This window comes from Lepisosteus oculatus, chromosome 18, assembly GCF_040954835.1.
Source record: "Lepisosteus oculatus isolate fLepOcu1 chromosome 18, fLepOcu1.hap2, whole genome shotgun sequence".
Lineage (NCBI taxonomy): Eukaryota > Metazoa > Chordata > Actinopteri > Semionotiformes > Lepisosteidae > Lepisosteus > Lepisosteus oculatus.
Genome location: NC_090713.1, coordinates 20,666,010 through 20,688,869, shown reverse-complemented (window position 1 = coordinate 20,688,869; position 22,860 = coordinate 20,666,010). Strand labels below are relative to the sequence as shown.

Here is a 22,860-nt window from a genome sequence, read left to right as displayed (position 1 = left end):
ATTAAGGAGTGGATTACCTCCCTAAACACGCTCCGTAAAGCCCCGGCACAGCGGCGGTGTCGCCCGCCGCGTGCAGGGAGCAGCAGATTTTTAATCTGGAGTGGCGCTGAAACGGTGAGGTCTGGACAGGGAAGGAGACAGCGGGAGCAGGAGGAATCAGGCCAGCGGGGGAGCTGGAAGGTGCACAGAGTCTGAGCTCTTTGCCCAGGGACAGCCGCTGTGGTGGCTGCTGAATAATACTAAAAATAAGAAGAATTAATAATTGCTTACACTTATATAGCGCTTTTCTGGACCCTCCACTCAAAGCGCTTTACAGGTCCTGGGGATCCCCTCCACCCCCAGCAGTGTGTACCCCCACCTGGATGAGGCGCCAGTCCGCTCCCCACACCCCAGCTCTCAGTGGGGAGGAGAGCAGAGTGATGGAGCCAGTTCAGAGAGGGGGGTTATTAGGAGGCCATGATGGGTAATGGCCAAGGGGGGAATTTGGCCAGGACACCGGGGTAACACCCCTACTCTTCTCGAGAAACACCCTGGGGTTTTTAATGACCACAGAGAGTCAGGACCTCGGTTATCTGACAGCCACGTTCGAGGTTCCACGAAGGAAAGACAGAACAGTAGCTGAATCTTTATTCTAGGACTTTATCTCGCCCATCATCCTTGGACAATGTCACAAACGGATCGTTCTGTGCACCTCCTGAGCGACGGATGTCCGTCTCGCATGAAACAGTTGTGTGAAAACCTAAGAACACCGTGGGTCCATTCAGCAGGGGGTAAGGGGAGAGACCCTTACTTTGTTTTGCACACACAAGCCAAACCCCGGGACATGAAGGGTTTAACCACACAGCAGCGGGATCTGCCGGCTCGGACTGGGGGGGTTGTGACCGGCAGGGGTGGTCCGATCTGGCCGGGGGGGGGGGCGTCTCGCTGGCCAGCGGGGTGCTGGGAGCAGCAGGGCTCCTCCTCTCCTCAGCAGCTGAGAACTGAGGGAACCCGAAAGAATAACCGGGATCTTGGGAGTTTCGGAAGGGCGTGCCGCCCAGCCCTGGCACAGCTCCGGGCGCTGGATCACCCAGACTCGCTGGGGGATGACATTAAACTACGCGCCCAACCTTGATTCAGGAGGAGCTGCATGCTATCACCTTGGGACACGAGGGGGAAGGATCGCTCATACAAACGCACGCACAAGCACACAGGGAAGGCATTCAATTCAATGGAAGCAACACAGAGCCCCGAGGACATAATTACTGAGCTGTACAGCAGAGAATAAACGTGGGTTTTTTTTTCAGACTTATTATATATATATGTAATTCAAAATTCTTAGGCATTTTGCATTGTTCCACTCTTTCAACGCAGCGTGTTTCCTTTGTTATGCAGAAGCTCCGTTGTGCGGTGATCTGCTCGTTTTGTCTTAAGATAACCGCTAATCCTGATAAGTCTGAAAAGTAGCCTTTTAGCTTAACAGGCGTGTAGAGATTACCGCGCGGCGTGTTGGTGACGAGGGGGCCCCCCCTGGGGGGCGCGCCGGTTTAGATCTGACGGGTGGAGGGTTCCTGGGGACGGGACCAGGAGAGTTGCAAGTTCGAATCCCAGCCGGGGCGGGGCACAGCTGCCGTGCCCCTTGAGAAGGGCAGTGTTGCTCAGCTTGCCTGTGTCAAAATGTCCGGCTGAATAAATGATGGACAGCGGAATATATTTAGAGGGCGTAATTTAATGAATGAATAGTACCATTGCTAACAATATAGCCCACAGCTCATTGACAGCTGGCTTTGTCTTGCCATGATCAAGTGTTGAATGTGATTTAAAAACCCAGTGAAGGACATGCTTGGCTCCTTCTCACCTTTCTTTTAATGAACTAGTAAAATAAAGGGAAGAAGATGTCAGTGGGGGGATCTGGGTAAATTGCTGGAGCTCATAACCAGCATAAAAAGTTGTGATTCATGTTACTTGAGTTACATGACTGTGAACGTTTAACTCCTGCTTGTGGGACAATCCTTCAGACTAAAGAGACTCAGTTCCTCCAGCCTGTCAGTGTGGGACACTCCCTTCAGACTAGAGAGACTCAGTTCCTTCAGCCTGTCAGTGTGGGGCGCTCCCTTCAGACTAAAGAGACTCAGTTCCTCCAGCCTGTCAGTGTGGGACACTCCCTTCAGACTAAAGAGACTCAGTTCCTCCAGCCTGTCAGTGTGGGACACTCCCTTCAGATTAAAGAGACTCAGTTCCTCCAGCCTGTCAGTGTGGGACACTCCCTTCAGACTAAAGAGACTCAGTTCCTCCAGCCTGTCAGTGTGGGACACTCCCTTCAGACTAAATACACTCAGTTCCTTCAGCCTGTCAGTGTGGGACACTCCCTTCAGACTAAAGAGACTCAGTTCCTCCAGCCTGTCAGTGTGTGACGCTCCCTTCAGACTAAAGAGACTCAGTTCCTCCAGCCTGTCAGTGTGCGACACTCCCTTCAGACTAAAGATACCCAGTTCCTTCACCTTAAAAATGTGTCTTGAACTCACGGGGAGCCTGTTCTGCTGCTTGTTTCTCCCTGCTTGTTTTAGTTTTGATGATCTCACTCACTGTAACCGGGGAAGGACAGCGCTGGGGGGGGGGGGGGGGTTGGCGTGGGCTCTCTGATCAGCATTCACCCTCTCGGGGCTCAAGCCTGCACCCCCTCTGCCAGTGAACGGTGCAAAGCAGACTGTCTGGGCTGCGGGGCCTGAAACTAATCAAATAGAGAGATTTTCCCAGAGAGAGAGAGAAGAAAAAAGAGAGCTGCTAAGGGAATATTCCGTGCATATGCTTCCCAAAGGGAGTCCGCTCCGTGGAATTGGAGTGTTGCCGAGGAATTGTTCATGAAATTCCTCTTGGCACAGTGTGGGTGAACGGGGCACATCTGGCAGCAGTGTGCGGACTGTGGCGCAGAGACGGGGAGAGGGGGGATTTTCGCCAACGGGGGGGCTGTTGGCTTCCGAAAACTCCGGTGTCCACTGGCATTGTCCGAGTCACGGCTTCCTGGGAACGGCAGGGACAACAGAACAGGGTGATCAGGGGTCTTGGAGGACCTGATCCGGCCGGGTCCTGCTCAGTGCTACACGTCCTTTCCTGGGATTTTCAGCCCCAGCCTGCATTTACAGAACCGGAAGAGGATCACAGCGAGCCGGAGAGAGTCGCAGCCCCCTGCAGTCCGCTGTGTAGTGTGACACCCCCCCCCCAGCCCCCTACGACTCGCTGCGACAAAACCAGGCGGGTTTGATTTCCTCGGGGCGGGTGGCAAGTCGTAGGGGTGGGCTCTCGTGTCTGCGACAGTCAAGTACAGTGCGTATATGTGTGGCTGCAAGGACAGAAGGAAGTGCGTGTTCTCTCTGCAAAGCGCTCTGGCACCGAATGACGTTGCGTCTGAGGCTCGGCGCGCGTTTTTAAAAAATAATAACAACCGACGGTTTAAGACGTCGGCGTTAATGAGCACAGAGAGTCAGGACCTCGGTTTGACGTCTCATCCGTAGGACGACGCCTTTTTACAGTGTAGTGTCCCCCGACACTATACTGGGGCTTCAGGACCCACATAGTGAGCGCCCCCTACTGGTCCCCACTGACACCTCTTCCAGCAGCAGCCTCAGCTCTCCCAGGAGTCTCCCCCTCCAGGTACTGGCCAGGCTCACACTGCTGAGTCTCCAGTGGGGCTGCCGGCGGGGAGCTGCAGGGCGGTATTCTTCATGCAATCGGCTCAGTAACCTCGTTCTTCTCGTCTCGATCTGGGAGCAGGGGAAAGGAGAGAGCCTGAGGATCCGGGAGCAGGGTTGGTCCGGCCAGAACTTGCCCAGAATCTTATTCTTGGGGCTCCCCTATTGTAAACACCCCCATGTCCTTCTTCCCGCTGGCAGAGTCCTCCAGTTTCGAACTCAAATGAAAACAAGAAAACCAAATGAAAACAGGAGCTGCAGCTTCCTCGCCTCAGGATTAAAATATCCGCCTGGGAGCAGCTCGGCTCGACTGCAGTCCGAGCTCCAGGCTCCCCCGGATACCGACGAGTCCCCCCTCTTCACCCTCCACGCTCCTCGTCACTCCTCCTGGAGCTCCCTCCAGCCGAACGCTGCTGGATACTGGAGCGTTGTTATCCGAGGGGACAGGACAGCGGTTTCAGAAGCGCAGCCTGGCCGACCCTGCGCTCTGACCCCCAGCTTCTCTCTCCCTGTCTGTGTGTCTCCTGGAGAGCAAGCTGGGGTCTGCGAAAAGACACATCCCTCATGCAAGAACTTGTATAGGGCCGATAAAGTGATCTGATCTTCTCTTAGGCAGGCCATACCGCATCATAGACAGTTTATAAAAGAAGGAGACATCCGGCCGGACGGTTCTCCAAACACGAGATCGCTCACAGATGTCAAAACTCCAAGCAGTGGGCTACGATCCCTTGGAGCAGGACACGCAGGGAATATGGTCCCGATGGCTCTCGTCATCTGAGAGCTGGGGCTGACCCCAGTTTTATGCAGTAGCAAACACTGATTTGAGACTTTCAGACCTCCCCCGAGGGGTGGGGTGGGGTGGGGTGGGGGCACTGCAGGGCAGCCCCCAGAGCAGCGCTGGTGCCCACTGATGCAGTCGGACTAACCAGAGCATCCAGAGTAAAATCCCAGCTCATCCTGACACAACTCTGGGATCTCCTACCCTGCACCACAGTGTACGGAATCTCAGAAAGTAGGTTTCAGGAGACGGCCTTTGCGGGGTTACAGATGGCGTTGGTGGCCTTTCTGGTGACATTTGCAAGCTACCCAGAGCCGGCTTGGAAGTCTCAGAGGGCCCCAAGCTGCCCTGCTGTTTGGCTGTGTGCAACGCAGTCTTCCCAGGCCTCTGCAGTTTCAGATGGATCAGATTTGTGAGCATGCTTGTGACTCGCAGCTGTGCGAGCACAAAGGAGGAAACTATAACGAGTAATGAAATGAGATTTATTTATTTCAAGTAGGGCCACAAGGTCTTTAGGTAATGTTCCAGAGAGCCCCATCTGCCTCTTTTACTCTTCCCCAGCTAATGAAGATCCTATTTATTTGACAGCTGTGAGTGCTTTAGGATTGGCAACGTTTTTGTTGGCTCTTCTGTCTCTGCCTCACCCTTGCCATCAGTCAGGAGCTTAAGGTTTCTCTAATAATGTGGTTCCCAAACTGTGTTTAATGGTGGAATGTACCCTGTTTGTTAGAACAGAAAGAGCAGAACGTACTGTACTAATTGCAGATCTGTACCCAGAGAGCTGTGGTAAATCCTACTGGTGGTCGTGCTTTTTGTCTGTGCTGGCGCTATGCATTTGATGTGTTTGCGTATGGTTTTTTTTTTCACATATTTTAGCCATGAATCTCCATGTTTAACACACTTTGTATGTCATATTAAAAACACGCATTAAGAACACGCGGTGTCCTATGAATAGGAGTATTTTGCAATGCATGAAAAGGCTGTAGGAAACAATTATTATCATTTTAATTGCCACCTCCAGCATCTTTCTGCTGCTGTAAAACAAAAGCTGTACTGTACAAGGATCTTATTCCTGCTATTGCCAGCTTGTATCAGACAAGTGTAATACCACTCCCGGCCTGTAGGAGTCGCTCAAGTTGTCCGTATATTTGGGGTTTTTTTTTGCTCGTTTGCCCAGCTAAAGCCCTTATCCAGAGTCAGCTGTAGAGGCTGCAAACACCAAGAAACGCGTGAGCCCTGATAATGCCGTACAAATCAAATGTAAAATATCCCAGACCCAGTTGATTGCTGTTACCGTGTCACAGGGAAAAGAAGGTTTCGATGTGACGTGCGCCTTCTGCTTTGCCAGATTGATCACAGCACGGCCGGCTCATGAGCTCCACGGGGCTCTTTATGACACTGCGGTCTTTCACAGTCCTGAATTCGAAATTACTAGAGCAACAGGAACAACAGGACAGGAGGGTAGACACCGAGATCTGGAATTGCCGATCGAGGACACTCTGCAGGAGTGTTGTTAGCATTGTTCTGTTGGGTAGCTGCTGTGGCTCCTAGGTTTATGGGCGGCTGTACGATTGCATACTGCTGGTGTACTTTAGGGCTCATCTGGGCTGCAGTCTGGCCAAGGGGTGGGGTTTAGGTTATATTATCGGAGGACCACCAGGGGGCGCCAGCAGCATATGTGCTTCAGCCACTGTTTAAACCAGCAGACGAATTCCCATCCAGCTCGCGCTTCAAATGCGAGCTTCTTTTGAGCCAAACCTGGTCGCTTGGCAGGTGACACGCCCCCATCGGGCAGTGATGGGGCAGTACAGTGAGCAGACAAGCGGCAGGGCTGGTGATGTCAGCCCCAGGAGAGCATGCTGGGATAGCTGGGCACTTGCCTGGGATAGCTGGGAACGGTCAGGGACATTGTTAACTCCCAGGACTCGGGGTGGGGTGGGGGGGTTAAGGACAGGGGTTGTGTGTATGTTATGTGAGAGTACGTGTGTCTGTCCCATGTTTCCCCATCTTGGTCTGTGACCTCAGGTTCACCCCATGACCTGCCTGACCTCTGTTAGTCGAGACCCCCATCTTCGCTGGGTGAAGATGTCTTTTTTATTTTCCTAATGGCTTGCCAGAGCAGTTCTTTGAAGGATCGCAGAACTATACTTGGTCTTTGCTAAAAGGCCAAGGAGCTTTCTGTTTAATAAAAGAGCACTTCACATTTCCACTCTCCTGTGTGTGTGTTGCCCAGATGACATGAAGGTAGGTTTTGGGAGGGTTCCAACCTACCAAACCGTTTTTAAAACTGAAATATTTCATTGCCATGTTGTCAAGAAGAAAAAAAAGTGAGCTGGCCTTGAGGTTCACTTTAAAGATGTTAGATTTTGGAAATGGGTATTGGAGTTACTGGCTAATGGGCTGACGTCGATATTGCGCATTTGCAGAAACGTGCAAGAGGCATAATTCTGTAGGTTTGGGATGCTCGCTGCTTTGTGTAAAACGGTTTGCCACAAGGTGCTGTTTTAGTTCCTGTGCTCTTGTGGATCCTGTTTCAGTGGCTCAACTCTCTGAAGAAAGACGTGCATTCTTCTAAAGTGAAGCCCTTTCAAAGACTAGCCCTTTGCTAATATAGTCCCACACCTCACTCTGTGAAACACTTTTTCTGGATGTGGAAGATGTCACTGTTTGCTGTTGGGGGTGGGGAAAAAAAAAAACCCTATACATCAAGAATGACGAGGGTGATTAATTAATTAACAGCCTTGTCGGTGCGATCGGGACTTGTCGTGCGCGCGAGAGAACGCGCCGGGACTTGAGCCGAGATGGGGGCGAAGCTGGCGAGAGACGGGGAGAAATTGGGTGGGTGGGGGTGGGTGTGAGGAAAACGGGGTATTTTTAGGTAAGCAGAGGTTTTTAAGAGAGCAGGGGGGGCAGGGAGGTGTGGGTAGCGGGAGAGTGATTGGAGAGGAAATCGTGAAGACAGGTTATTTGCATGGGGGGGGGGGACCTTAATTTAACCAGTTGCCCCAGGTAATGAGACGCCATCTGAAATTAGACTCCTCACTTGACTGAGCTTGAAGAGTTTACTAGGGATCCAGATAGGAGCTTTTTAGTGGGAGATGCAGGAGGGTCTATAAAGGGACAAGACATGAGAACCATTTTTTTGGGGGGGGGGGGGGGTGGGAGGGAGGGAGGTGTGTGTATGAAGGCGGTAGGTTCAGGCGAGATGGAGACATGTTTGAACTACATTTCCCAGAAGGCTGTAGGAATGACCCGCCTTCCTCAGTCACCTGACCCATTGGAGACGTCTTGCAGGCCAAGTGGAAGACGTCGACTTCGAAGCTCGAAGTGTGTTGTAGAATTGAACAGTTGTGTTGTATCTCTGTTGGAGTATATTGCTGGTGTTTGAGTGTGCTGTAGAATTGAACAGTGGTGTTTTATCTCTGTTGGAGTATAGTGCTGGTGTTTGAGTGTGTTGTGGAATTGAACAGTGGTGTTTTATCTCTGTTGGAGTATAGTGCTGGTGTTTGAGTGTGTTGTAGAATTGAACAGTTGTGTTGTATCTCTTCTGGAGTATAGTGCTGGTGTTTGAGTGTGTTGTAGAATTGAACAGTGGTGTTGTTTCTCTGTTGGAGTATAGTGCTGGTGTTTGAGTGTGTTGTAGAATTGAACAGTTGTGTTGTATCTCTTCTGGAGTATAGTGCTGGTGTTTGAGTGTGTTGTAGAATTGAACAGTTGTGTTGTATCTCTTCTGGAGTATAGTGCTGGTGTTTGAGTGTGTTGTAGAATTGAACAGTGGTGTTGTTTCTCTGTTGGAGTATATTACTGGTGTTTGAGTGTGTTGTAGAATTGAACAGTGGTGTTGTATCTCTGTTGGAGTATAGTGCTGGTGTTTGAGTGTGTTGTAGAATTGAACAGTTGAGTTGTATCTCTGTTGGAGTATAGTGCTGGTGTTTGAGTGTGTTGTAGAATTGAACAGTGGTGTTGTTTCTCTGTTGGAGTATATTGCTGGTGTTTGAGAGTGTTGTAGAATTGAACAGTGGTGTTTTATCTCTGTTTGAGTATATTGCTGGTGTTTGAGTGTGTTGTGGAATTGAACAGTGGTGTTGTATCTCTGTTGGAGTATATTGCTGGTGTTTGAGTGTGTTGTAGAATTGAACAGTGGTGTTGTATCTCTTCTGGAGGATAGTGCTGGTGTTTGAGTGTGTTGTAAAATTGAACAGTTGTGTTGTTTCTCTATTAGGGTGTGCAGCAGGTGTTATACATTCTACCAGAAAAGAAACACACAATGCTCACATTAATCTTTGCTGCCTTTCGTCTGCCTCGGATGAGGAAAATTGAATTAAAGAGCACATAGGTATAAACATAAAGTGCATTAGCGCTGGTTATACTGTGTCCCCAAATCCATCCAGTTTTCTCCCACAGGGAGCCTGAGGAATCTGTCAGAATAATTTGTCACAGCTGCTTAGAAGCCATCTTCTTCTCTGTAAAATCCTTCTCAAGAGCAAAGCCCATGAACTGAGACGCCTGTCTTGCTTCTGCCTATCGCTGACTTGACAAGATGGGTCGCACTGCCTCCGTGCCACAGAGAAAGAACTACACTGAAGTCCCCAGTCCCATTTTCAACAGGACACTGCTCTCACCGTCCCCTGAGAGACATCCTTGCAGTTCCTTCTTCGTTTTCGGTTAATTATCGAGATGAGAAGGCAGCGCTCAGTGCAGATCAGGCGCTGATCACTGGGGTGGTTGTCAGGACATCATGTCATTTCCACTGGAATGTAGCAGACCAGGGGTTTGGACTAGCTTGTCATGATCACGATTTCCCTACAATTAATTTTTTTTTTTGTTCCCTCTGAAACATGGTGCGTGGTTTATTTCTGCTGCATCAGCTCTGGTCGTGTTCTCCTACTGCAGGAGACAGGTAGAAAATTACCAGCAGCTATATCATCCTGCAACTCACAACTGGCCACCCTCAGCAGGGGTGAGCCTGGCCAGTACCTGGAGGGGAGACTCCTGGGAGAGCTGAGGCTGCTGCTGGAAGAGGTGTTAGTGGGACCAGTAGGGGGCGCTCAACCTGTGTGGGTCCTAATGCCCCAGTAGAGTGACGGGGACACTTTAATGAAAAAAGACGCCATCCTTTGGATGAGATGTAAAACCGAGGTCCTAACTCTCCATGGTCATTAAAAACCCCAGGGTGTTTCTCGAGAAGAGTAGGGGTGTCACCCCAGTGTCCTGGCCAAATTTCCCCCCTGGCCTTTACCCATCATGGCCTCCTAATAACCCCCCCTCTCTGAACTGGCTCCATCACTCTGCTCTCCTCCCCACTGAGAGCTGGGGTGTGGGGAGCGGACTGGCGCCTCATCCAGGTGGGGGTACACACTGCTGGGGGTGGAGGGGATCCCCATGTCCTGTACAGAGCTCTGAGTGGAGGGTCCAGAAAAGCGCTATAGAAGTGTAAACAATTATTATTATTATTATTATTATTATTATTATAATAAAAAGAACAAGGATGGGCTTGTTGTTTCTCTATTTGAGAATCGAAATTCAACAGGGTCCCCGAGAGACACATTACTGCAGTTCCTGCTATCGAGCAGACGAGCAGAGGGGGGAGATGTTCATTAACTCCTCTCCCCCGATCCCATTAACTCCGCCTTTCGTGCTCGATAACAAACCTCCCAGCCGGGCGCAGGGTTCCAGATAAAGGCAGCCAGACACGTTCGAGACCTATTATGACATTCCCGCAACGAAATTGAGCAATTAGAAGCCTTCCTAGCCGGCCCTCTCCGGTCGATCCGAAGTGGGGAAATCGGAGCTTGAACTCGCTCGAGGAATAATTGCCCTGTCCCGGTGTGAAATCAACGGACGCATTCCTAATGCAAGAAATTGTATAGGGTTAATAAAGAAACATTATTATTATTATTATTATTATTAATCCAGGGGCGCATGGGGCAGGCACCTGCAAGTGACCTCTGACGGAGCCGGCGTCGGACAGTGCTGCCAGCTCAGGAGGACACAGATGCGCTCCTAGAACAGGCTGTCCGGGCGCCTGGGCTCCTTCCTCTCAGAGCCTCGCAGGATGAGAAGCTGTCTGACTGACCCCTGCTGGTGTAGGCGCCCCTTAGCAAAACTCCATGGCTGTGCTTTCCAGATAGACCGAAAGATCTCAGCCGGTGCGATCATCTGCCACCTCTGTGCAGTGCCTACATGTCTAACGCATGAACTATCGTTCGTTCTGATAAGGTGCGTTTGTGCGTTTGTGCGTTTGTGCGTTTGTGTGTGCAGGTGTGCAGGTGTGCAGGTGGGTGGCTGTGTGAAACGCTGCCTAAGAAGGGCATCCATTCATATCTTATCTGAGACGCAGCTGAGATGATATCTAGCTACAGCAGCTGTGTCCCCGAGAAATGTCTGAATTCCAGTTTTCCATTGAATTAAAAAAAAAAACTTGTGTTCTAAATAGTTGTCTCATTACTAGGGTTTTCAGCTGGAGCGTTAATGAACTATACCTCTGTCCCTCTATAAGGTACCGCGCCTCTCGCAAGAATGTTTCCAAGATTATTACAGAAATGTAATTAGATCACAGAAGTCGGTGGCAATAATGAGCAATATTCACGACAATGAAATAGTTCATTGGAATCGCTGTGCAGAAAATAATCACGAAGGAGTGTCTTATTGCATAATCGGAGGTTTGAGCTAAATGGTTCCTCTTTTTCTTTTTTTTGGGGGGGAAAATGTTCACCAGGAAATAACAGATTTATTTTTTGACAGAAGAACATTTCAGGGTTGTTAGCATTCCTAGGCTGCTTGGGTTTTGTGCTAACCCTACAGAGGGGTCCGTTTTCTCTTCGCACAGATATTCTGTCGGCCAAGAAATGCATCCCCTTTGCTCTGTTGGGCAATCCAGGTACTCTGTGCCGATAATTAGGAATTTCCTTATAAAATGCCAGTAGTATGCTGGGCTCATGTTAGCTGCTGTAATTGCAAAACTGATCTTCAGCTTCACCTGCCGCCCCCTGCCTTACTCATACCAACTTGGCTGCAGGATTTGTGGGAGCAGCAGTAGGATATTAAAGATCAGTATTAAGGGCTTATGCCCAGAATGATGAAGGCCACAAATGAGCGCTAATGAATTCTGGGAACTAGTGTTAATTGAAGTGTTAACCAGCCCAGGAAGCAGCATGGCAGCACTCAGGCAGAAAGAGGAGTGTCTGATCGATCGATCGATCGATTCCTGGCCGGACAACCTGGTGTTCCCCCTGACCTTCTGAGAAAGACGGTGTGGAATAATTGAGCTGCCTGGTTTTCCTTCTGCAGCGGCTCCGTATTACCTGGATGAAATTTTAGGATCTCACTTCCCAACAGGAGCAGTGGGCTTGAGTGGGGAACGTGGTAGGGGTGGGGTGTGGGGGGGGTGAATCCCATGGGATTGGGAAATATCCTCCTGCCCAGTCCAGGGCTCTGTGTGGACCCTCCACTCAGAGCTCTGTACAGGTCATGGGGATCCCCTCCACCCCCAGCAGTGTGCAGCCCCACCTGGATGATGCTCCAGTCTGCTCCCCACACCCCAGCCATGATGGGTAAAGGCCAGGGGGGAATTTGGCCAGGACACCGGGGTACACCCCTACTCTTCTCGAGAAACGCCCTGGGGTTTTTAATGACCACAGAGAGTCAGGACCTCGGTTTTACATCTCATCCGAAGGACGGCGCCTGTTTACAGTCTAGTGTCCCCGTCACTATACTGGGGCATCAGGACCCACACAAACCAGGGGGTGAGCGCCCCCTACTGGCATTACTGGGGACAGTAAGGAGAGCAGAATTCGAAGAGCGGAGGTTGCGAGGTGGGGAGCAGGGCGATAATAGCTCAGACAGGTACTGAGGTGCCAAGCCATGCAGACCCTTATACAGTAGGTGAGCATGAGGATTTAAAAGTCTACACGGAATTTGACCGGAAGCCAGTGCCAGGACTCCAGGATAGGAGTGATGTGAACACTTGCACTAGACCTGGTCAGGATTCTGGCCGCTGAGTTTTGGACAGACTGCAGCTCTCTGCAATATGTCGATACAGTGATAGAGAAGCAAACCCTTGTTCAGTTATATTGAGAAAACCTGTTTCCTGCCACTGAACGTTTGGCTGGGGAGAGTTATATGCCGTGCAGTCAAGCGCAGAATCATTTTGATGACTCCCATGCAACATGCAAACTGTCGTCTGGCAGACCTGTCATATTTTTTTTTTAATCTTTACCTTTCAGGGGCTGGGTATTTTGGGGGGGGCTGTTATCGTCGGCGTTGAGAGTGGCCGTCTCAGGAGAGCTGGGGGATGAAGAGGGGGCGAGAGATAACGTTGGCCGCCACACCTGCGGCCCTCCGCAGCGTGGCCGGGCCCAGGGCAGTAAATAATCGGCTCTCCCCGCTGCAGATTGAAATGACAAGGAGAGCTCGGCAGACAGGCCACGTCCTGCAATAACGGCTGCTGTCGCCGCAAGAATTTAAATCCCTAACACCTGCAATCGGCTCCCCCGGCGTGTCTCGCTGTGCTGTTAGGTGTCTAACCAGGCGGGGAAGCTTGACACGTATTGTCCTCGACTGCGTGGTGGGGGACAGGCAGAGCAGCTCTGCACACTGCAGACAGAAAGACCAGCAGGCTGTAGCTCTCAGAAGCAGGCAGCTGCATACTGTATCTCTCCCTGACACACACACACACACACACACACACACACACACACACACACACACACACACACACACACACACACACACAGGCTGTATCTCTCCCTGACACACACACACACACACACACACACACAGGCTGTATCTCTCCCTGACACACACACACACACACACACACACACAGGCTGTAGCTCTCCCTGACGCACACACACACAGGCTGTATCTCTCCCTGACACACACACACAGGCTGTATCTCTCCCTGACACACACACACACAGGCTGTATCTCTCCCTGACACACACACACACACAGGCTGTATCTCGCCCTGACACACACACACACACACACACACACACACACACACACAGGCTGTATCTCGCCCTGACACACACACACACACACACACAGGCTGTATCTCGCCCTGACACACACACACACAGGCTGTATCTCTCCCTGACACACACACACGCAGGCTGTATCTCTCCCTGACACACACACACATGCAGGCTGTATCTCTCCCTGACACACACACACACAGGCTGTATCTCTCCCTGACACACACACACACGCAGGCTGTATCTCTCCCTGACACACACACACACACACACACAGGCTGTATCTCTCCCTGACACACACACACACAGGCTGTATCTCTCCCTGACACACACACACACACAGGCTGTATCTCTCCCTGACACACACACACACACAGGCTGTATCTCTCCCTGACACACACACACACACACACACACACACACACAGGCTGTATCTCTCCCTGACACACACACACAGGCTGTATCTCTCCCTGACACACACACACACACACACACACACACAGACTGTATCTCTCCCTGACACACACACACACGCAGGCTGTATCTCTCCCTGACACACACACACACGCAGGCTGTATCTCTCCCTGACACACACACACACAGGCTGTATCTCTCCCTGACACACACACACACGCAGGCTGTATCTCTCCCTGACACACACACACAGGCTGTATCTCTCCCTGACATACACACACACACACACAGGCTGTATCTCTCCCTGACACACACACACACAGGCTGTATCTCTCCCTGACACACACACACACAGGCTGTATCTCTCCCTGACACACACACACACACAGGCTGTATCTCTCCCTGACACACACACACACAGGCTGTATCTCTCCCTGACACACACACACACACAGGCTGTATCTCTCCCTGACACACACACACACACAGGCTGTATCTCTCCCTGACACACACACACACACACACACACACACACACACACACACACAGGCTGTATCTCTCCCTGACACACACACACAGGCTGTATCTCTCCCTGACACACACACACACACACACAGGCTGTATCTCTCCCTGACACACACACACAGGCTGTATCTCTCCCTGACACACACACACACACAGGCTGTATCTCTCCCTGACACACACACACACGCAGGCTGTATCTCTCCCTGACACACACACACACGCAGGCTGTATCTCTCCCTGACACACACACACACGCAGGCTGCATCTCTCCCTGACGCACACACACACAGGCTGTATCTCTCCCTGACACACACACACACACAGGCTGTATCTCTCCCTGACGCACACACACACACACAGGCTGTATCTCTCCCTGACACACACACACAGGCTGTATCTCTCCCTGACACACACACACACACACACAGGCTGTATCTCTCCCTGACACACACACACAGGCTGTATCTCTCCCTGACACACACACACACACACACACACACACAGGCTGTATCTCTCCCTGACACACACACACACGCAGGCTGTATCTCTCCCTGACACACACACACACGCAGGCTGTATCTCTCCCTGACACACACACACACGCAGGCTGCATCTCTCCCTGACGCACACACACACAGGCTGTATCTCTCCCTGACACACACACACACACACAGGCTGTATCTCTCCTTGACACACACACACAGGCTGTATCTCTCCCTGACACACACACACACACACACAGGCTGTATCTCTCCCTGACACACACACACAGGCTGTATCTCTCCCTGACACACACACACACACACACAGGCTGTATCTCTCCCTGACACACACACGCAGGCTGTATCTCTCCCTGACACACACACACGCAGGCTGTATCTCTCCCTGACGCACACACACACAGGCTGTATCTCTCCCTGACACACACACACACAGGCTGTATCTCTCCCTGACACACACACACACAGGCTGTATCTCTCCCTGACACACACACACACAGGCTGTATCTCTCCCTGACACACACACACACAGGCTGTACCTCTCCCTGACACACGCACACAGGCTGTATCTCTCCCTTACACACACACACACACGGGCTGTATCTCTCCCTGACACACACACAGGCGCACCCTGCAGTGTTCAGAGAGCGTGTGTGAACTCTTTCAGACCCCTCTCTTTATTCTCAAAAAGCCAGTTTATTTTGTGGGTGGATCCAGAATTTACTGTAGTGCTGTGTAAAACCCTTCACACCCCCCCCAGTTTAAAACAAGCCCTTTTTCCTCATTTATTCTTCCAGAGCATGGCATCCAGGAGAGCAGCTGACAGGCAAGGTCTTACAGCCTGTTTATTGGTTCTCTGTTGCAAATGTTGACAAGCCCTGCTCAGGGCTGTTGGGCAGAAGCACCCCCCTTCTCCACTGCCCCGTTCCCCCAACTCCCTGTTTGTGCTCAGGGGAGCCAGTCCGCCCATCCCGCCTGTTTTTGCAGTTGGTGGCTTATTGATCAAAGGTAGCCAGGGTGTCGGCTACAGCAACGTGCCTGGGTAGCTTGTTCCATACTCCCACCACCCTTTAAGTAAAGAAGTAAGGAAATGCCCCCATGTCACTCACCCAGCTGTTTCCTGAGAAAAGCCAGGTTTTTGGTAACGTGTTCCATACTCCCACCCCCCTTTGTGTAAAGTACCCGCTGTCCCCCCGGTTTCAAATGCGCTTCTGTGTAGTTTTAACACTTAACTGGCTGTTAGCTCTGACCCTAGTAGTGTCTGGGACTGGGTCTGAGGATCCCTGCCACATCGGGCAGTGGTGGACAGTGTATGCAAGCCTTCAAGAAGCTGTCTCCAGATACAAGTGCCACAAAGACATTAGGTAGAGCTGGAGCATATACAAGTAGTTTCAGTCATGAATTATGTTATGTTCCAAGAGAACAGAACTTTGATCTTAATCATGCTCTTGAACATACTCAGGAGGTGTAGTGTTTAGCATTGCTGTCTCGCAGATCTGGGTTCAATTCTGGACTAGGGGTGCTGTCTGTGTGGAGTCTGCATGTCCCCCCCCCCCCGCGTGCACGTGCATCTCCTCTGGATTCTGCGGTTTCCTGCCACCGCCCAAAGGCGTGCTGGGAGGTTAACGGGCTTCTGGGAAAACCGACCCTGGTGTGAGTGTGTGTGTCTTTGGATGGACTGGTGTCCCGTCCAGGGGGTAGCCTGCCTCGTGCCTGTTTCTTACCAGAATAGTCTCCGGCTCCCCTCCAACCCTGAATGGGAAGAAGTGGTTGCAAAATGGACAGATGGATTAAACGCACTCAAACTGTAGCCTAACCACGTCGGGACGTGTTAGTACCGGGCATTCAGACCACCCTGAAGGCAGCAGCCGGTCCACAGCTAAGAAAAAACAAACTTGAAAAGGGGAAATGACTGGGCCCGGCGCAGGTGTGGTTGTATCGCTTTAGAGCATCACAAGTCATTGTTTTTTACATCCGAAGCAGACGCTCAGACTGAAACAAACCCCTCTGTGTGGGCTAAGAGCCCAGACGCTGGTTACCTAGCAATGTGCATTTTCGAGATGAGTCAAGGCTTTCATTTCGAGTCGACAGGCTTTTAAATCCATTTTTAACCACCCCCCCCCCCCCCCTGACATCCCCACCTCCTGGATTTCTCCGAAGATCCTGAAAGCACAATAGCGCAAAGCTAAGCAGCCTTTCATTAACGGAGACCGGAGTTTCCTACAAACTGCGTTGAATTCTGACCATCCCTTCCCGTGATCGTCTCTCAACTCCATTTGCTTGCTAAATATAGGTCCGGGGCTGTCTGGCAGATGATGATGACAGGATGTTTAACGTGACGCCTTTCGTGGCTGTGGAGCGTCTTGGCCCGGCGCAGTTAACCCTTCGTGCAAGCGGAGCTGCGGTTGTCTGGCTCGCTTTTTTCTGCTTGTGCGGCTGCCATCCCTGACGCTGTGGATCGCAAGGGGGTGTCCTGGCCAACTGCGGGCCTTCTGTTGCCTTCTCTGGCGCTGGCCTTTGTGCACGTGACCAGCCTCCCCCCCCCATGGTGAAATGCAAACAATGTTCTCCGCCGTCGAAGGCGAACGTGCCTTTCTGACATCAACGGTTTGAAATGAGAATGTGGGAAAGGAAAAAAGCCGCCATCCTCACTAATGTGCGTATTATCCAAACATACCCCCTCCCCGCCTCTCTCACTGGCTCAATAGCTCCTTTACTGGAGAGTCGATAATGATGAAATTAGCCCGAGGCTCAGACAGTACTATTACAGTCGGTGAGCAAGACAGTAGTGACGTAGCCCCCCTGGTTTATAATGGGATCTGCTGCAAGAAAGAAAGAGAGCGCTCTCGGAGGCCATCGTTTTGGAAGACCTGCATAGCGCCGAGTCTTTAAAGTCTCGGCGGGTGAGGGCGGGAAAGGCCGCGCGGCTTCGGAACGCACCGGGGAGCTGCAGTCCCAGTTTCTCGGGGCGGTGGTTCAATCCCGGTAACAGACTAGATTCACGGGCAAGAGGGAATTTCAAATCCGGCGCGACATCGGGAACTCCTGTGGAAGTACTGGGAGTCGCCGTGTTGTCGAGAGTTTGCTAGGGTTTTGATGTGAACCAGCCCTTCCTGCTCACTAGTCCCTGTGCTGACTAATGTACTGAGATGTGAACCAGCCCTTCCTGCTCACTAGTCCCTGTACTGACTAATGTACTGAGATGTGAAGCGGCACTTCCTGCTCACTAGTCCCTGTGCTGACTAATGTACTGAGATGTGAAGCGGCCTTTCCTGCTCACTAGTCCCTGTACTGACTAATGTACTGAGATGTGAAGCGGCCCTTCCTGCTCACTAGTCCCTGTGGTGACTAATGTACTGAGATGTGAAGCGGCCTTTCCTGCTCACTAGTCCCTGTACTGACTAATGTGCTGAGATGTGAAGCGGCCCTTCCTGCTCACTAGTCCCTGTGCTGACTAATGTATTGAGGAGTGAAGCGGCCCTTCCTGCTCACTAGTCCCTGTGCTGACTAATGTACTGAGGAGTGAAGCGGCCCTTCCTGCTCACTAGTCCCTGTGCTGACTAATGTACTGAGATGTGAGGCAGCCCTTCCTGCTCACTAGTCCCTGTACTGACTAATGTGCTGAGATGTGAAGCGGCCCTTCCTGCTCACTAGTCCCTGTGCTGACTAATGTACTGAGATGTGAGGCAGCCCTTCCTGCTTACTAGTCCCTGTACTGACTAATGTGCTGAGATGTGAAGCGGCCCTTCCTGCTCACTAGTCCCTGTGCTGACTAATGTACTGAGATGTGAGGCAGCCCTTCCTGCTCACTAGTCCCTGTACTGACTAATGTACTGAAATGTGAAGCGGCCCTACCTGCTCACTAGTCCCCGTACTGAGTAATGTACTGAGATGTGAAGCGGCCCTTCCTGCTCACTAGTCTCTGTACTGACTAATGCACTGAGATGTACGAGAGAATAAGTACAGGTTGTGCAGCAGACATTTCACCGCAGAAATGTTCCAGCATGATCCGCAGGCAGAGTTAACCAGTGAGTAGTATTTGCCAGTGAAACCGTCTGGGAGAGGAGAGCAGTATTTCTACTGGATCAGAAGAGCTGGACTCACAAGCCTGCTTGTTTACAGGGTCACAGGGCGGCTCCACCTCACCGGAAGTCCTGCTGCCTCGTTCTGAGTCCCAGAACATGGCGCTGAGCAGACCTGGAAACTTCCTCTATTCTGTGATGTGACTGTGTGCCTTTTACTTGGAGTGTGGTTTCGAATGCCCTCATCACTGCTGATTCTCTTACCTCGAAATGTCAAACCAGCCTTGCAGTTCCTGTTTAAGCAATGTGGCAGGGTTTTGTGTAAGGGCACCATCACAGGCGCTCTGTGCCGATCTTGCCATTGACTAGTTGTGCAAATGAACGCCCCCTGCCTGGAGACGAGACTTCGGGATCATGAGAGAGGCTAGCAGGGAGAAACAGACGGTCGCCCCATCTGCCTCGTTTCATAGTCAGTAGCTTATTGATCCCAGAATCTCACCCAGCCAGGGCTTTCAGCTTGTCAACAACATGGCTGGGCTGCTTGTTCCACTCACCCACAACTCTTTGTGTAAAGAAGCACCCCCCTGTCCTGGTGGTGATCTCGTCCAGCCGTTTCTTGAAAGCAGCCAGGGCTTTCAGCTTGCCAATGACATGGCTGGGCAGCTTGTTCCACACTCCCGCCCCCCCCTTTGTGTAGCCAGAAGTGCCTCCTGATCGTGGCTTAAAAGGCGCCAACACATAGTTTCCAAAATAGTTTTCTAAAACGGTAATAAAAATGGAGAATTAAAATCAGGCTGCCTTGTTCCAGGGAGTGAGTATCTTTGCAACCCAGGTCATTTTATAGTAACCAGACCAGGGTGACTTGTCGGGTAGTTTCAGAGAATCCTGAAAAGGTCCACAGTTCTAGATTTTTTTTTCCTGGGAAGATTCTGTATCATGCCTTCATGCAGGACGACATTCCTGACATCTCTAATGCACTGCCGTAAGGAATTCATTCCTGGTGTGTGTCCGTGTGTGCCCGCACGCAGCTCGAGCGATGGAAATCCATGCTCTGGGTAGCGCGCGTTACAGGTGTTGGAAGCCCTGGAGAGAGAGGGAGAGGAAGGGTGAGGAAGTCTTTTTTTTTCGCAGACGGGGAGAGAGAGAGGGGGGGGTTTGTTTGAGGGCCTGAGAGCGAGTGAGCCTCTCTGTGTCGCAGAGATTGAGAGCACACAGCGAGTGGAACATATGTCACAGAGCTGGTACAGCTCGAGAGAGAGAGAGAGGGGACAGACTCAACAGCCAGGGCTGCGTCTGAATATCTTTCGAGCGTGGGAGCTGAGATGAGGGAAGAGAAGATGATAGCCGCTTTTGTATTATAAAGAGGGAGGGCAGAGAGAGATGGGCTTCCATCTGGATTACATTAAAAGATGTGAAGATTAAGAAAAGATGAATTAGACGTTCCTCCCCGCTCCCTGCAGCTCGTTCTGTGTGGTGTCTCGGAGAGCCGAGCAATATAAGCTCTTGGGCAATAAAGAAAAAGAGATACAGGCAGATATATTGATTGAGATGCATCTTCCTATTAGTTTCCAATTGAGAAGGCGGCGAGCGCTTCCAACACGTTCTGCAAGCGCGTTTTCGCAGAGCGGGTCCGTTACGCGTTCTTGCATTAGGGAGCGAAGTGGAGAGGATTAGGGGTATCGCGATAGTGCGGGAGGACAGGCGACAAAACGACGACCGGGGTTCCCAGAAACTGGAGGGGGTCTGCTGCTGTCTGGACTGGGCCACCTCTGGCTTAGTTTGTGCCTCGTCTCCTGTCTCGCGCCCAGATGGCCTGGTTTCAAAACCCTTCTCTAGCTGCTCCGTTAGTTCCGCATGGACGTCCCAGAGGTCCCTGCTCATGAAGTAGTGGGGGGGTTGTGTGCATAGGACCGGGGCTCGGCTCAGATGGTCTCCTCCTGGTCTTCATCCGGGCACCTTCATCTGAGAGCTGTTGTCATCCATCCATTGCCTTACCACTTCATTCAATTCATGGTCATGGGGGTGGGGGGGGGGAGCCCAGGCCTATCCCAGCAAGCAACTGGCCAGGACACAAGTCTTTTATTGGACAAACACAATAACAGCCCAAGTGTGGTTGTTTTGGGGCTTTTTTTTGGGGACTGTGGGAGGAAACTTGTGCCCCCAGAGGACACCCACGCAAAACCTACAGTCTCCACGCGGACAGCACCCCTAGGTCTGGAATTGTACCCAGGACCCCAGCACTGTGAGGCAGCAATTCTTATCTTTGTGACGCGTTATGAGCCAAATCGAATTTTGGTTCCCTGGGTTTAGGAGATGGGGTCTGACTGCCTCTAGCCTGCCAGTTTCCTGACTGCCACCACTACCTCATAGAGGCAGGAAGACATTGTCTCCATGCATATCTTTAGCAGCACATTTTCCTAGTGGTGATTGGTGTGGTGGGCTATTAATATTCCTCTTGTTCTCCCAGTACCTGTAGCATTAATGTCTCCTGAGAGGGGAAAAGTATCTAAGCCTTTCAGGGATTTCTCTGAAAGTCTGTCTTTCCAGACCTCCCTTATCAATGTCAGTCCCTGTATGGAATCACCTCCCTCTGATTTTCAAATTGCTCCCAGTAGGAATCATTAAAAAATAAATATTTAAAAATGAGATCTGAAGTGGGCAGGCTCGCTGAAGTGAAAACACCAGCTCTTAAGCACTTTTTAAGACATTTGTAATCCTCCCTATCGCTGATCAGCAGGACGGCTGAACTGCATTCACTGCAGAGAATTTCATATTGGCCTGAGGATTAACATATCCTTTTATATGGTATATTAATTCACTTTCATCGCAGGAACTTTTTAGGAACGTTGTTCCGTTTCCTCGGTGTTGTACAAAGTGCAGGGAACCAATACTTTTTTTGGGGGTCTAAATTGAAAAATGCTGATGAGTGTGCCTATTTTTAAAGGAATCTGGGAGCTGCCTTTTGAAGGCCCAGCAGAGAGTAGTGGTCAGGGCTCTGCACTCTGCACTGGAAGGATAGGGGTTAGCGTTCCCACTATCACACACACTGCTAGAGCGCCTTTGAACTTTGACTGAAAGACTGCCTGGCCGCATCAGTGGCTACCAGCATCACTGCTAGATTTAACCCAGTAAGGTACTCAGTGTCATTATCAAAGGGAGGTTGTGCCATTAGTCAGCTGTGGAAATAGGGATAAGATCTGCCCTGATGAGCTTGAATGTGGACGTGGACTTTTTTTATCACTGCCTTTTGAGTCCATGGCCGTGACTCGGCTTGGGCGACCTCTTCCTGAACCGCATTTGGCAACTGCGGTTTGCTGTTTGGTCGTAGCTGTCCGCACGAAAGCGTCACGTCGGGGGAGGGACTGGGGCTGCCGTGAGAGAAGACTGGATTGTTTTTAATGGGTTCTGTTTGTTATTTTTTAATTCGTATTTAAAAAAAAAATTAAATTCTAAAAACAACGTGTAGTGGGGACCCTGCAAGGTGTAGTTTCCCCCACAGTCAACACCGATCATTTCCATTTTCGCGCGTCGTGCATTTTCTGAAATACTCAATGCTTTTCTTGAGATTGAAGTGTTTTACTCCTCATGACTGTGGGCTGTGGTGTTCCGGTAGAATAAAATCACACATAGAGCACAGGCCGCCTACATGGGCTAATTTTGCGAGAGTGACACCGTTCATTCATTAACTCGCATGGGTCTGACATGAGGGGCGATATTTCCTAATTTGTGGTTCATCTGTGGTGTTTTGCTAGTAGATTGGGATTAATAAAGAAATGAGTCGGGTTCGTTCAACAGAGGGTTTCTCCATGTCTGCTGCAGCCAGGGATTCCATAGTTACCCCTCCTGTAATGTCCAAATCACACCTCCTCTTAATGCCACATGAGTTCACCGCCCCTCTTAAAGCATGAGCTAATTATTACAGTAGGTCGGGAATCCAAAGCAAGCACTGAAACAAGGAACTTGGGAGCTGGAGAG

General features: G+C 51.0%; 1 protein-coding gene across 14 annotated transcripts in view; it reads left to right on the top strand.

The window, feature by feature from the left end:
• LOC107075879 (neurexin-2-like) overlaps positions 1-22,860 on the top strand; it is a 627,393-nt gene that overhangs the window by 239,549 nt on the left and 364,984 nt on the right. The gene's annotated exons all lie outside the window — the stretch shown is intronic.